Below are 13870 nucleotides of genomic sequence, written 5' to 3' on the forward strand. Positions count from 1 at the left end.
CCGTTGAAAAGAAAAAAATAAAGACAAAACACTAAATTTCTTTTCTAGTAGGGCTAATAAATGGTGTAAGAGACTAAAGCGGTCAGCCGGTATCTAACCTGCGACCTTTCGGTTGCAAGATGACGCCTTACCGATTGAGCCGTCCGGGCTTCGTCAGGCTTCGTATTTAAAATTATAAATACAAAAAATGCACCTTCCTTTTTACTGGTTTAATTTTAATGAAAACTGCATTTAGAATAATTAGGAAAAACCAGAGTTTAATGCCTCATCCAAACCGATGTTTATCGTTGAAAAGAAAAAAATAAAGACAAAATGTGATTGACAAAAAAATAAAATTATTTTCTAGTAGGGCTAATAAATGGTGTAAGAGACTAAAGCAGTCATCCGGTATCGAACCTGCGACCTTCCAGTTGCAGGATGACGCCTTACCGATTGAGCCGTCCGGGCTTCGTCGTGCTCCGTATTAAAAATTATAAGTACAAAAAATGCACCTTCCTTATGACTGGTTTAATTTTAATGAAATCTGCATTTAGAATAATTAGGAAAAACCAGAGTTTAATACCTCATCCAAGCCGATATTTCCCATTTGAAAAGAAAAAAATAAAGACAAAATGTGATTGACAAAAAAATAAAACAATAAATTTCTTTTCTAGTAGGGCTAATAAATGGTGTAAGAGACTAAAGCGGTCAGCCGGTATCTAACCTGCGACCTTTCGGTTGCAAGATGACGCCTTACCGATTGAGCCGTCCGGGCTTCGTCAGGCTTCGTATTTAAAATTATAAATACAAAAAATGCACCTTCCTTTTTACTGGTTTAATTTTAATGAAAACTGCATTTAGAATAATTAGGAAAAACCAGAGTTTAATGCCTCATCCAAACCGATGTTTATCGTTGAAAAGAAAAAAATAAAGACAAAATGTGATTGACAAAAAAATAAAATTATTTTCTAGTAGGGCTAATAAATGGTGTAAGAGACTAAAGCAGTCATCCGGTATCGAACCTGCGACCTTCCAGTTGCAGGATGACGCCTTACCGATTGAGCCGTCCGGGCTTCGTCGTGCTCCGTATTAAAAATTATAAGTACAAAAAATGCACCTTCCTTATGACTGGTTTAATTTTAATGAAATCTGCATTTAGAATAATTAGGAAAAACCAGAGTTTAATACCTCATCCAAGCCGATATTTCCCATTTGAAAAGAAAAAAATAAAGACAAAATGTGATTGACAAAAAAATAAAACAATAAATTTCTTTTCTAGTAGGGCTAATAAATAGTGTAAGAGACTAAAGCGGTCAGCCGGTATCGAACCTGCGACCTTCCGGTTGCAGGATGACGCCTTACCGATTGAGCCGTCCGGGCTTCGTCAGGCTTCGTATTTAAAATTATAAATACAAAAAATGCACCTTCCTTTTTACTGGTTTAATTTTAATGAAAACTGCATTTAGAATAATTAGGAAAAACCAGAGTTTAATGCCTCATCCAAACCGATGTTTATCGTTGAAAAGAAAAAAATAAAGACAAAATGTGATTGACAAAAAAATAAAATTATTTTCTAGTAGGGCTAATAAATGGTGTAAGAGACTAAATCAGTCAGCCGGTATCGAACCTGCAACCTTCCGGTTGCAGGATTACGCGTTACCGATTGAGCCGTCCGGGCTTCCTCATGCTCCGTATTAAAAATTATAAATACAAAAAATGCACCTTCCTTATGACTGGTTTAATTTTAATGAAATCTGCATTTAGAATAATTAGGAAAAACCAGAGTTTAATGCCTCACCCAAGCCGATGTTTCCGTTGAAAAGAAAAAAATAAAGACAAAACACTAAATTTCTTTTCTAGTAGGGCTAATAAATGGTGTAAGAGACTAAAGCGGTCAGCCGGTATCGAACCTGCGACCTTCCGGTTGCAGGATGACGCCTTACCGATTGAGCCGTCCGGGCTTCGTCAGGCTTCGTATTTAAAATTATAAATACAAAAAATGCACCTTCCTTTTTACTGGTTTAATTTTAATGAAAACTGCATTTAGAATAATTAGGAAAAACCAGAGTTTAATGCCTCATCCAAACCGATGTTTATCGTTGAAAAGAAAAAAATAAAGACAAAATGTGATTGACAAAAAAATAAAATTATTTTCTAGTAGGGCTAATAAATGGTGTAAGAGACTAAAGCAGTCAGCCGGTATCGAACCTGCGACCTTCCGGTTGCAGGATGACGCCTTACCGATTGAGTCGTCCGGCCTTCGTCATGCTCCGTATTAAAAATTATAAATACAAAAAATGCACCTTCCTTATGACTGGTTTAATTTTAATGAAATCTGCGTTTAGAATAATTTGGAAAAACCATAGTTTAATGGCTCATCCAAGCCGATGTTTCCGTTGAAAAGAAAAAAATAAAGACAAAATGTGATTGACAAAAAACAAAACAATAAACTTCTTTTCTAGTAGGGCTAATAAATGGTGTAAGAGACTAAAGCGGTCAGCCGGTATCGAACCTGCGACCTTTCGGTTGCAAGATGACGCCTTACCGATTGAGCCGTCCGGGCTTCGTCAGGCTTCGTATTTAAAATTATAAATACAAAAAATGCACCTTCCTTTTTACTGGTTTAATTTTAATGAAAACTGCATTTAGAATAATTAGGAAAAACCAGAGTTTAATGCCTCATCCAAACCGATGTTTATCGTTGAAAAGAAAAAAAAAAAGACAAAATGTGATTGACAAAAAAATAAAATTATTTTCTAGTAGGGCTAATAAATGGTGTAAGAGACTAAAGCAGTCATCCGGTATCGAACCTGCGACCTTCCAGTTGCAGGATGACGCCTTACCGATTGAGCCGTCCGGGCTTCGTCGTGCTCCGTATTAAAAATTATAAGTACAAAAAATGCACCTTCCTTATGACTGGTTTAATTTTAATGAAATCTGCATTTAGAATAATTAGGAAAAACCAGAGTTTAATACCTCATCCAAGCCGATATTTCCCATTTGAAAAGAAAAAAATAAAGACAAAATGTGATTGACAAAAAAATAAAACAATAAATTTCTTTTCTAGTAGGGCTAATAAATGGTGTAAGAGACTAAAGCGGTCAGCCGGTATCTAACCTGCGACCTTTCGGTTGCAAGATGACGCCTTACCGATTGAGCCGTCCGGGCTTCGTCAGGCTTCGTATTTAAAATTATAAATACAAAAAATGCACCTTCCTTTTTACTGGTTTAATTTTAATGAAAACTGCATTTAGAATAATTAGGAAAAACCAGAGTTTAATGCCTCATCCAAACCGATGTTTATCGTTGAAAAGAAAAAAATAAAGACAAAATGTGATTGACAAAAAAATAAAATTATTTTCTAGTAGGGCTAATAAATGGTGTAAGAGACTAAAGCAGTCATCCGGTATCGAACCTGCGACCTTCCAGTTGCAGGATGACGCCTTACCGATTGAGCCGTCCGGGCTTCGTCGTGCTCCGTATTAAAAATTATAAGTACAAAAAATGCACCTTCCTTATGACTGGTTTAATTTTAATGAAATCTGCATTTAGAATAATTAGGAAAAACCAGAGTTTAATACCTCATCCAAGCCGATATTTCCCATTTGAAAAGAAAAAAATAAAGACAAAATGTGATTGACAAAAAAATAAAACAATAAATTTCTTTTCTAGTAGGGCTAATAAATAGTGTAAGAGACTAAAGCGGTCAGCCGGTATCGAACCTGCGACCTTCCGGTTGCAGGATGACGCCTTACCGATTGAGCCGTCCGGGCTTCGTCAGGCTTCGTATTTAAAATTATAAATACAAAAAATGCACCTTCCTTTTTACTGGTTTAATTTTAATGAAAACTGCATTTAGAATAATTAGGAAAAACCAGAGTTTAATGCCTCATCCAAACCGATGTTTATCGTTGAAAAGAAAAAAATAAAGACAAAATGTGATTGACAAAAAAATAAAATTATTTTCTAGTAGGGCTAATAAATGGTGTAAGAGACTAAAGCAGTCAGCCGGTATCGAACCTGCGACCTTCCGGTTGCAGGATGACGCGTTACCGATTGAGCCGTCCGGGCTTCGTCATGCTCCGTATTAAAAATTATAAATACAAAAAATGCACCTTCCTTATGACTGGTTTAATTTTAATGAAATCTGCATTTAGAATAATTAGGAAAAACCAGAGTTTAATACCTCATCCAAGCCGATGTTTCCCATTTGAAAAGAAAAAAATAAAGACAAAATGTGATTAACAAAAAAATAAAACAATAAATTTCTTTTCTAGTAGGGCTAATAAATGGTGTAAGAGACTAAAGCGGTCAGCCGGTATCGAACCTGCGACCTTTCGGTTGCAGGATGACGCCTTACCGATTGAGCCGTCCGGGCTTCGTCAGGCTCCGTATTAAAAATTATAAATACAAAAAATGCACCTTCCTTATGACTGGTTTAATTTTAATGAAAACTGCATTTAGAATAATTTGGTAAAACCAGAGTTTAATGCCTCACCCAAGCCGATGTTTCCGTTGAAAAGAAAAAAATAAAGACAAAATACAAAACAATAAATTTCTTTTCTAGTAGGGCTAATAAATGGTGTAAGAGACTAAAGCGGTCAGCCGGTATCGAACCTGCGACCTTCCGGTTGCAGGATGACGCCTTACCGATTGAGCCGTCCGGGCTTCGTCAGGCTTCGTATTTAAAATTATAAATACAAAAAATGCACCTTCCTTTTTACTGGTTTAATTTTAATGAAAACTGCATTTAGAATAATTAGGAAAAACCAGAGTTTAATGCCTCATCCAAACCGATGTTTATCGTTGAAAAGAAAAAAATAAAGACAAAATGTGATTGACAAAAAAATAAAATTATTTTCTAGTAGGGCTAATAAATGGTGTAAGAGACTAAAGCAGTCAGCCGGTATCGAACCTGCGACCTTCCGGTTGCAGGATGACGCCTTACCGATTGAGCCGTCCGGGCTTCGTCAGGCTTCGTATTTAAAATTATAAATACAAAAAATGCACCTTCCTTTTTACTGGTTTAATTTTAATGAAAACTGCATTTAGAATAATTAGGAAAAACCAGAGTTTAATGCCTCATCCAAACCGATGTTTATCGTTGAAAAGAAAAAAAATAAAGACAAAATGTGATTGACAAAAAAATAAAACAATAAATTTCTTTTCTAGTAGGGCTAATAAATGGTGTAAGAGACTAAAGCAGTCATCCGGTATCGAACCTGCGACCTTCCAGTTGCAGGATGACGCCATACCGATTGAGCCGTCCGGGCTTCGTCGTGCTCCGTATTAAAAATTATAAGTACAAAAAATGCACCTTCCTTATGACTGGTTTAATTTTAATGAAAACTGCATATAGAATAATTTGGAAAAACCAGAGTTTAATGCCTCACCCAAGCCGATGTTTCCGTTGAAAAGAAAAAAATAAAGAGAAAATGTGATTGACAAAAAACAAAACAATAAATTTCTTTTCTAGTAGGGCTAATAAATGGTGTAAGAGACTAAAGCGGTCAGCCGGTATCGAACCTGCGACCTTCCGGTTGCAGGATGACGCCTTACCGATTGAGCCGTCCGGGCTTCGTCAGGCTTCGTATTTAAAATTATAAATACAAAAAATGCACCTTCCTTTTTACTGGTTTAATTTTAATGAAAACTGCATTTAGAATAATTAGGAAAAACCAGAGTTTAATGCCTCATCCAAACCGATGTTTATCGTTGAAAAGAAAAAAATAAAGACAAAATGTGATTGACAAAAAAATAAAATTATTTTCTAGTAGGGCTAATAAATGGTGTAAGAGACTAAAGCAGTCAGCCGGTATCGAACCTGCGACCTTCCGGTTGCAGGATGACGCCTTACCGATTGAGTCGTCCGGGCTTCGTCATGCTCCGTATTAAAAATTATAAATACAAAAAATGCACCTTCCTTATGACTGGTTTAATTTTAATGAAATCTGCGTTTAGAATAATTTGGAAAAACCATAGTTTAATGGCTCATCCAAGCCGATGTTTCCGTTTAAAAGAAAAAAATAAAGACAAAATGTGATTGACAAAAAACAAAACAATAAATTTCTTTTCTAGTAGGGCTAATAAATGGTGTAAGAGACTAAAGCGGTCAGCCGGTATCGAACCTGCGACCTTTCGGTTGCAAGATGACGCCTTACCGATTGAGCCGTCCGGGCTTCGTCAGGCTTCGTATTTAAAATTATAAATACAAAAAATGCACCTTCCTTTTTACTGGTTTAATTTTAATGAAAACTGCATTTAGAATAATTAGGAAAAACCAGAGTTTAATGCCTCATCCAAACCGATGTTTTTCGTTGAAAAGAAAAAAATAAAGACAAAATGTGATTGACAAAAAAATAAAATTATTTTCTAGTAGGGCAAATAAATGGTGTAAGAGACTAAAGCAGTCATCCGGTATCGAACCTGCGACCTTCCAGTTGCAGGATGACGCCTTACCGATTGAGCCGTCCGGGCTTCGTCGTGCTCCGTATTAAAAATTATAAGTACAAAAAATGCACCTTCCTTATGACTGGTTTAATTTTATTGAAATCTGCATTTAGAATAATTAGGAAAAACCAGAGTTTAATACCTCATCCAAGCCGATATTTCCCATTTGAAAAGAAAAAAATAAAGACAAAATGTGATTGACAAAAAAATAAAACAATAAATTTCTTTTCTAGTAGGGCTAATAAATGGTGTAAGAGACGAAAGCGGTCAGCCGGTATCGAACCTGCGACCTTCCGGTTGCAGGATGACGCCTTACCAATTGAGCCGTCCAGGCTTCGTCAGGCTCCGTATTTAAAATTATAAATACAAAAAATGCATCTTCCTTTTTACTGGTTTAATTTAAATGAAAACTGCATTTAGAATAATTAGGAAAAACCAGAGTTTAATGCCTCATCCAAACCGATGTTTATCGTTGAAAAGAAAAAAATAAAGACAAAATGTGATTGACAAAAAAATAAAATTATTTTCTAGTAGGGCTAATAAATGGTGTAAGAGACTAAAGCAGTCAGCCGGTATCGAACCTGCAACCTTCCGGTTGCAGGATTACGCGTTACCGATTGAGCCGTCCGGGCTTCGTCATGCTCCGTATTAAAAATTATAAATACAAAAAATGCACCTTCCTTATGACTGGTTTAATTTTAATGAAATCTGCATTTAGAATAATTAGGAAAAACCAGAGTTTAATACCTCATCCAAGCCGATGTTTCCCATTTGAAAAGAAAAAAATAAAGACAAAATGTGATTAACAAAAAAATAAAACAATAAATTTCTTTTCTAGTAGGGCTAATAAATGGTGTAAGAGACTAAAGCGGTCAGCCGGTATCGAACCTGCGACCTTTCGGTTGCAGGATGACGCCTTACCGATTGAGCCGTCCGGGCTTCGTCAGGCTCCGTATTAAAAATTATAAATACAAAAAATGCACCTTCCTTATGACTGGTTTAATTTTAATGAAAACTGCATTTAGAATAATTTGGTAAAACCAGAGTTTAATGCCTCACCCAAGCCGATGTTTCCGTTGAAAAGAAAAAAATAAAGACAAAATACAAAACAATAAATTTCTTTTCTAGTAGGGCTAATAAATGGTGTAAGAGACTAAAGCGGTCAGCCGGTATCGAACCTGCGACCTTCCGGTTGCAGGATGACGCCTTACCGATTGAGCCGTCCGGGCTTCGTCAGGCTTCGTATTTAAAATTATAAATACAAAAAATGCACCTTCCTTTTTACTGGTTTAATTTTAATGAAAACTGCATTTAGAATAATTAGGAAAAACCAGAGTTTAATGCCTCATCCAAACCGATGTTTATCGTTGAAAAGAAAAAAATAAAGACAAAATGTGATTGACAAAAAAATAAAATTATTTTCTAGTAGGGCTAATAAATGGTGTAAGAGACTAAAGCAGTCAGCCGGTATCGAACCTGCGACCTTCCGGTTGCAGGATGACGCCTTACCGATTGAGCCGTCCGGGCTTCGTCAGGCTTCGTATTTAAAATTATAAATACAAAAAATGCACCTTCCTTTTTACTGGTTTAATTTTAATGAAAACTGCATTTAGAATAATTAGGAAAAACCAGAGTTTAATGCCTCATCCAAACCGATGTTTATCGTTGAAAAGAAAAAAAATAAAGACAAAATGTGATTGACAAAAAAATAAAACAATAAATTTCTTTTCTAGTAGGGCTAATAAATGGTGTAAGAGACTAAAGCAGTCATCCGGTATCGAACCTGCGACCTTCCAGTTGCAGGATGACGCCATACCGATTGAGCCGTCCGGGCTTCGTCGTGCTCCGTGTTAAAAATTATAAGTACAAAAAATGCACCTTCCTTATGACTGGTTTAATTTTAATGAAATCTGCATTTAGAATAATTAGGAAAAACCAGAGTTTAATACCTCATCCAAGCCGATATTTCCCATTTGAAAAGAAAAAAATAAAGACAAAATGTGATTGACAAAAAACAAAACAATAAACTTCTTTTCTAGTAGGGCTAATAAATGGTGTAAGAGACTAAAGTGGTCAGCCGGTATCGAACCTGCGACCTTTCGGGTGCAAGATGACGCCTTACCGATTGAGCCGTCCGGGCTTCGTCAGGCTTCGTATTTAAAATTATAAATACAAAAAATGCACCTTCCTTTTTACTGGTTTAATTTTAATGAAAACTGCATTTAGAATAATTAGGAAAAACCAGAGTTTAATGCCTCATCCAAACCGATGTTTATCGTTGAAAAGAAAAAAATAAAGACAAAATGTGATTGACAAAAAAATAAAATTATTTTCTAGTAGGGCTAATAAATGGTGTAAGAGACTAAAGCAGTCAGCCGGTATCGAACCTGCGACCTTCCGGTTGCAGGATGACGCCTTACCGATTGAGCCGTCCGGGCTTCGTCAGGCTTCGTATTTAAAATTATAAATACAAAAAATGCACCTTCCTTTTTACTGGTTTAATTTTAATGAAAACTGCATTTAGAATAATTAGGAAAAACCAGAGTTTAATGCCTCATCCAAACCGATGTTTATCGTTGAAAAGAAAAAAAATAAAGACAAAATGTGATTGACAAAAAAATAAAACAATAAATTTCTTTTCTAGTAGGGCTAATAAATGGTGTAAGAGACTAAAGCAGTCATCCGGTATCGAACCTGCGACCTTCCAGTTGCAGGATGACGCCATACCGATTGAGCCGTCCGGGCTTCGTCGTGCTCCGTATTAAAAATTATAAGTACAAAAAATGCACCTTCCTTATGACTGGTTTAATTTTAATGAAAACTGCATATAGAATACTTTGGAAAAACCAGAGTTTAATGCCTCACCCAAGCCGATGTTTCCGTTGAAAAGAAAAAAATAAAGAGAAAATGTGATTGACAAAAAACAAAACAATAAATTTCTTTTCTAGTAGGGCTAATAAATGGTGTAAGAGACTAAAGCGGTCAGCCGGTATCGAACCTGCGACCTTCCGGTTGCAGGATGACGCCTTACCGATTGAGCCGTCCGGGCTTCGTCAGGCTTCGTATTTAAAATTATAAATACAAAAAATGCACCTTCCTTTTTACTGGTTTAATTTTAATGAAAACTGCATTTAGAATAATTAGGAAAAACCAGAGTTTAATGCCTCATCCAAACCGATGTTTATCGTTGAAAAGAAAAAAATAAAGACAAAATGTGATTGACAAAAAAATAAAATTATTTTCTAGTAGGGCTAATAAATGGTGTAAGAGACTAAAGCAGTCAGCCGGTATCGAACCTGCGACCTTCCGGTTGCAGGATGACGCCTTACCGATTGAGTCGTCCGGGCTTCGTCATGCTCCGTATTAAAAATTATAAATACAAAAAATGCACCTTCCTTATGACTGGTTTAATTTTAATGAAATCTGCGTTTAGAATAATTTGGAAAAACCATAGTTTAATGGCTCATCCAAGCCAATGTTTCCGTTTAAAAGAAAAAAATAAAGACAAAATGTGATTGACAAAAAACAAAACAATAAATTTCTTTTCTAGTAGGGCTAATAAATGGTGTAAGAGACTAAAGCGGTCAGCCGGTATCGAACCTGCGACCTTTCGGTTGCAAGATGACGCCTTACCGATTGAGCCGTCCGGGCTTCGTCAGGCTTCGTATTTAAAATTATAAATACAAAAAATGCACCTTCCTTTTTACTGGTTTAATTTTAATGAAAACTGCATTTAGAATAATTAGGAAAAACCAGAGTTTAATGCCTCATCCAAACCGATGTTTATCGTTGAAAAGAAAAAAATAAAGACAAAATGTGATTGACAAAAAAATAAAATTATTTTCTAGTAGGGCTAATAAATGGTGTAAGAGACTAAAGCAGTCATCCGGTATCGAACCTGCGACCTTCCAGTTGCAGGATGACGCCTTACCGATTGAGCCGTCCGGGCTTCGTCGTGCTCCGTATTAAAAATTATAAATACAAAAAATGCACCTTCCTTATGACTGGTTTAATTTTAATGAAAACTGCATTTAGAATAATTTGGTAAAACCAGAGTTTAATGCCTCACCCAAGCCGATGTTTCCGTTGAAAAGAAAAAAATAAAGACAAAATACAAAACAATAAATTTCTTTTCTAGTAGGGCTAATAAATGGTGTAAGAGACTAAAGCGGTCAGCCGGTATCGAACCTGCGACCTTCCGGTTGCAGGATGACGCCTTACCGATTGAGCCGTCCGGGCTTCGTCAGGCTTCGTATTTAAAATTATAAATACAAAAAATGCACCTTCCTTTTTACTGGTTTAATTTTAATGAAAACTGCATTTAGAATAATTAGGAAAAACCAGAGTTTAATGCCTCATCCAAACCGATGTTTATCGTTGAAAAGAAAAAAATAAAGACAAAATGTGATTGACAAAAAAATAAAATTATTTTCTAGTAGGGCTAATAAATGGTGTAAGAGACTAAAGCAGTCAGCCGGTATCGAACCTGCGACCTTCCGGTTGCAGGATGACGCCTTACCGATTGAGCCGTCCGGGCTTCGTCAGGCTTCGTATTTAAAATTATAAATACAAAAAATGCACCTTCCTTTTTACTGGTTTAATTTTAATGAAAACTGCATTTAGAATAATTAGGAAAAACCAGAGTTTAATGCCTCATCCAAACCGATGTTTATCGTTGAAAAGAAAAAAAATAAAGACAAAATGTGATTGACAAAAAAATAAAACAATAAATTTCTTTTCTAGTAGGGCTAATAAATGGTGTAAGAGACTAAAGCAGTCATCCGGTATCGAACCTGCGACCTTCCAGTTGCAGGATGACGCCATACCGATTGAGCCGTCCGGGCTTCGTCGTGCTCCGTGTTAAAAATTATAAGTACAAAAAATGCACCTTCCTTATGACTGGTTTAATTTTAATGAAATCTGCATTTAGAATAATTAGGAAAAACCAGAGTTTAATACCTCATCCAAGCCGATATTTCCCATTTGAAAAGAAAAAAATAAAGACAAAATGTGATTGACAAAAAACAAAACAATAAACTTCTTTTCTAGTAGGGCTAATAAATGGTGTAAGAGACTAAAGTGGTCAGCCGGTATCGAACCTGCGACCTTTCGGGTGCAAGATGACGCCTTACCGATTGAGCCGTCCGGGCTTCGTCAGGCTTCGTATTTAAAATTATAAATACAAAAAATGCACCTTCCTTTTTACTGGTTTAATTTTAATGAAAACTGCATTTAGAATAATTAGGAAAAACCAGAGTTTAATGCCTCATCCAAACCGATGTTTATCGTTGAAAAGAAAAAAATAAAGACAAAATGTGATTGACAAAAAAATAAAATTATTTTCTAGTAGGGCTAATAAATGGTGTAAGAGACTAAAGCAGTCATCCGGTATCGAACCTGCGACCTTCCAGTTGCAGGATGACGCCTTACCGATTGAGCCGTCCGGGCTTCGTCGTGCTCCGTATTAAAAATTATAAGTACAAAAAATGCACCTTCCTTATGACTGGTTTAATTTTAATGAAATCTGCATTTAGAATAATTAGGAAAAACCAGAGTTTAATACCTCATCCAAGCCGATATTTCCCATTTGAAAAGAAAAAAATAAAGACAAAATGTGATTGACAAAAAAATAAAACAATAAATTTCTTTTCTAGTAGGGCTAATAAATGGTGTAAGAGACTAAAGCGGTCAGCCGGTATCGAACCTGCGACCTTTCGGTTGCAGGATGACGCCTTACCGATTGAGCCGTCCGGGCTTCGTCAGGCTCCGTATTAAAAATTATAAATACAAAAAATGCACCTTCCTTATGACTGGTTTAATTTTAATGAAAACTGCATTTAGAATAATTTGGAAAAACCAGAGTTTAATGCCTCACCCAAGCCGATGTTTCCGTTGAAAAGAAAAAAATAAATACAAAATATGATTGACAAAAAACAAAACAATTAATTTCTTTTCTAGTAGGGCTAATAAATGGTGTAAGAGACTAAAGCGGTCAGCCGGTATCGAACCTGCGACCTTCCGGTTGCAGGATGACGCCTTACCGATTGAGCCGTCCGGGCTTCGTCAGGCTTCGTATTTAAAATTATAAATACAAAAAATGCACCTTCCTTTTTACTGGTTTAATTTTAATGAAAACTGCATTTAGAATAATTAGGAAAAACCAGAGTTTAATGCCTCATCCAAACCGATGTTTATCGTTGAAAAGAAAAAAATAAAGACAAAATGTGATTGACAAAAAAATAAAATTATTTTCTAGTAGGGCTAATAAATGGTGTAAGAGACTAAAGCAGTCAGCCGGTATCGAACCTGCGACCTTCCGGTTGCAGGATGACGCGTTACCGATTGAGCCGTCCGGGCTTCGTCATGCTCCGTATTAAAAATTATAAATACAAAAAATGCACCTTCCTTATGACTGGTTTAATTTTAATGAAAACTGCATATAGAATAATTTGGAAAAACCAGAGTTTAATGCCTCACCCAAGCCGATGTTTCCGTTGAAAAGAAAAAAATAAAGACAAAATGTGATTGACAAAAAACAAAACAATAAATTTCTTTTCTAGTAGGGCTAATAAATGGTGTAAGAGACTAAAGCGGTCAGCCGGTATCGAACCTGCGACCTTCCGGTTGCAGGATGACGCCTTACCGATTGAGCCGTCCGGGCTTCGTCAGGCTTCGTATTTAAAATTATAAATGCAAAAAATGCACCTTCCTTTTTACTGGTTTAATTTTAATGAAAACTGCATTTAGAATAATTAGGAAAAACCAGAGTTTAATGCCTCATCCAAACCGATGTTTATCGTTGAAAAGAAAAAAATAAAGACAAAATGTGATTGACAAAAAAATAAAATTATTTTCTAGTAGGGCTAATAAATGGTGTAAGAGACTAAAGCAGTCAGCCGGTATCGAACCTGCGACCTTCCGGTTGCAGGATGACGCCTTACCGATTGAGTCGTCCGGGCTTCGTCATGCTCCGTATTAAACACTTTGAAATCTTCGTGTCGAAAAATTAAACTGACTCAGAATTTTCTTCCCTACATAAATAATCAATAATTGCAAAGGAAAGAAATTGAAAAAAAAAAAAGAATTTTCAAATTAGAAAAGAAATATATACATTGAAGATATTCGCTCCGGCTGGGACTCGAACCCAGGCCACTCGCTTGGAAGACCAGCGGTCCAGCCATTAGGCTATCGGAGTTCTGTCGAGCGGAGTCTTACTGCCTGACTGATACTGCCTGACTGACCGACTGACTCACTGACTGACTGATACTGACTGACTGACTCACTGACTGACCGAGACTGACTGACTAACTGCCTGACTGACTGAGACTGGACTGACTGACTGACTGACTGACTAACTGACTGACTGAGACTGACTGACTGACTGCTTGACTCTCTGACTGGCTATTTCACTGACTGACTGAATGACTAAATGACTGACTGA

At 36.3% G+C, this 13870-nt stretch overlaps 1 protein-coding gene across 1 annotated transcript in view; it reads right to left on the reverse strand.

Annotated features, from left to right (window-relative positions):
- LOC129229599 (retinol dehydrogenase 12-like) overlaps positions 1 to 13870 on the reverse strand; it is a 504643-nt gene that overhangs the window by 34940 nt on the left and 455833 nt on the right. The window lies entirely within an intron of this gene.

Source organism: Uloborus diversus, chromosome 1 (assembly GCF_026930045.1).
Source record: "Uloborus diversus isolate 005 chromosome 1, Udiv.v.3.1, whole genome shotgun sequence".
NCBI classification, from domain to species: Eukaryota; Metazoa; Arthropoda; class Arachnida; order Araneae; family Uloboridae; genus Uloborus; species Uloborus diversus.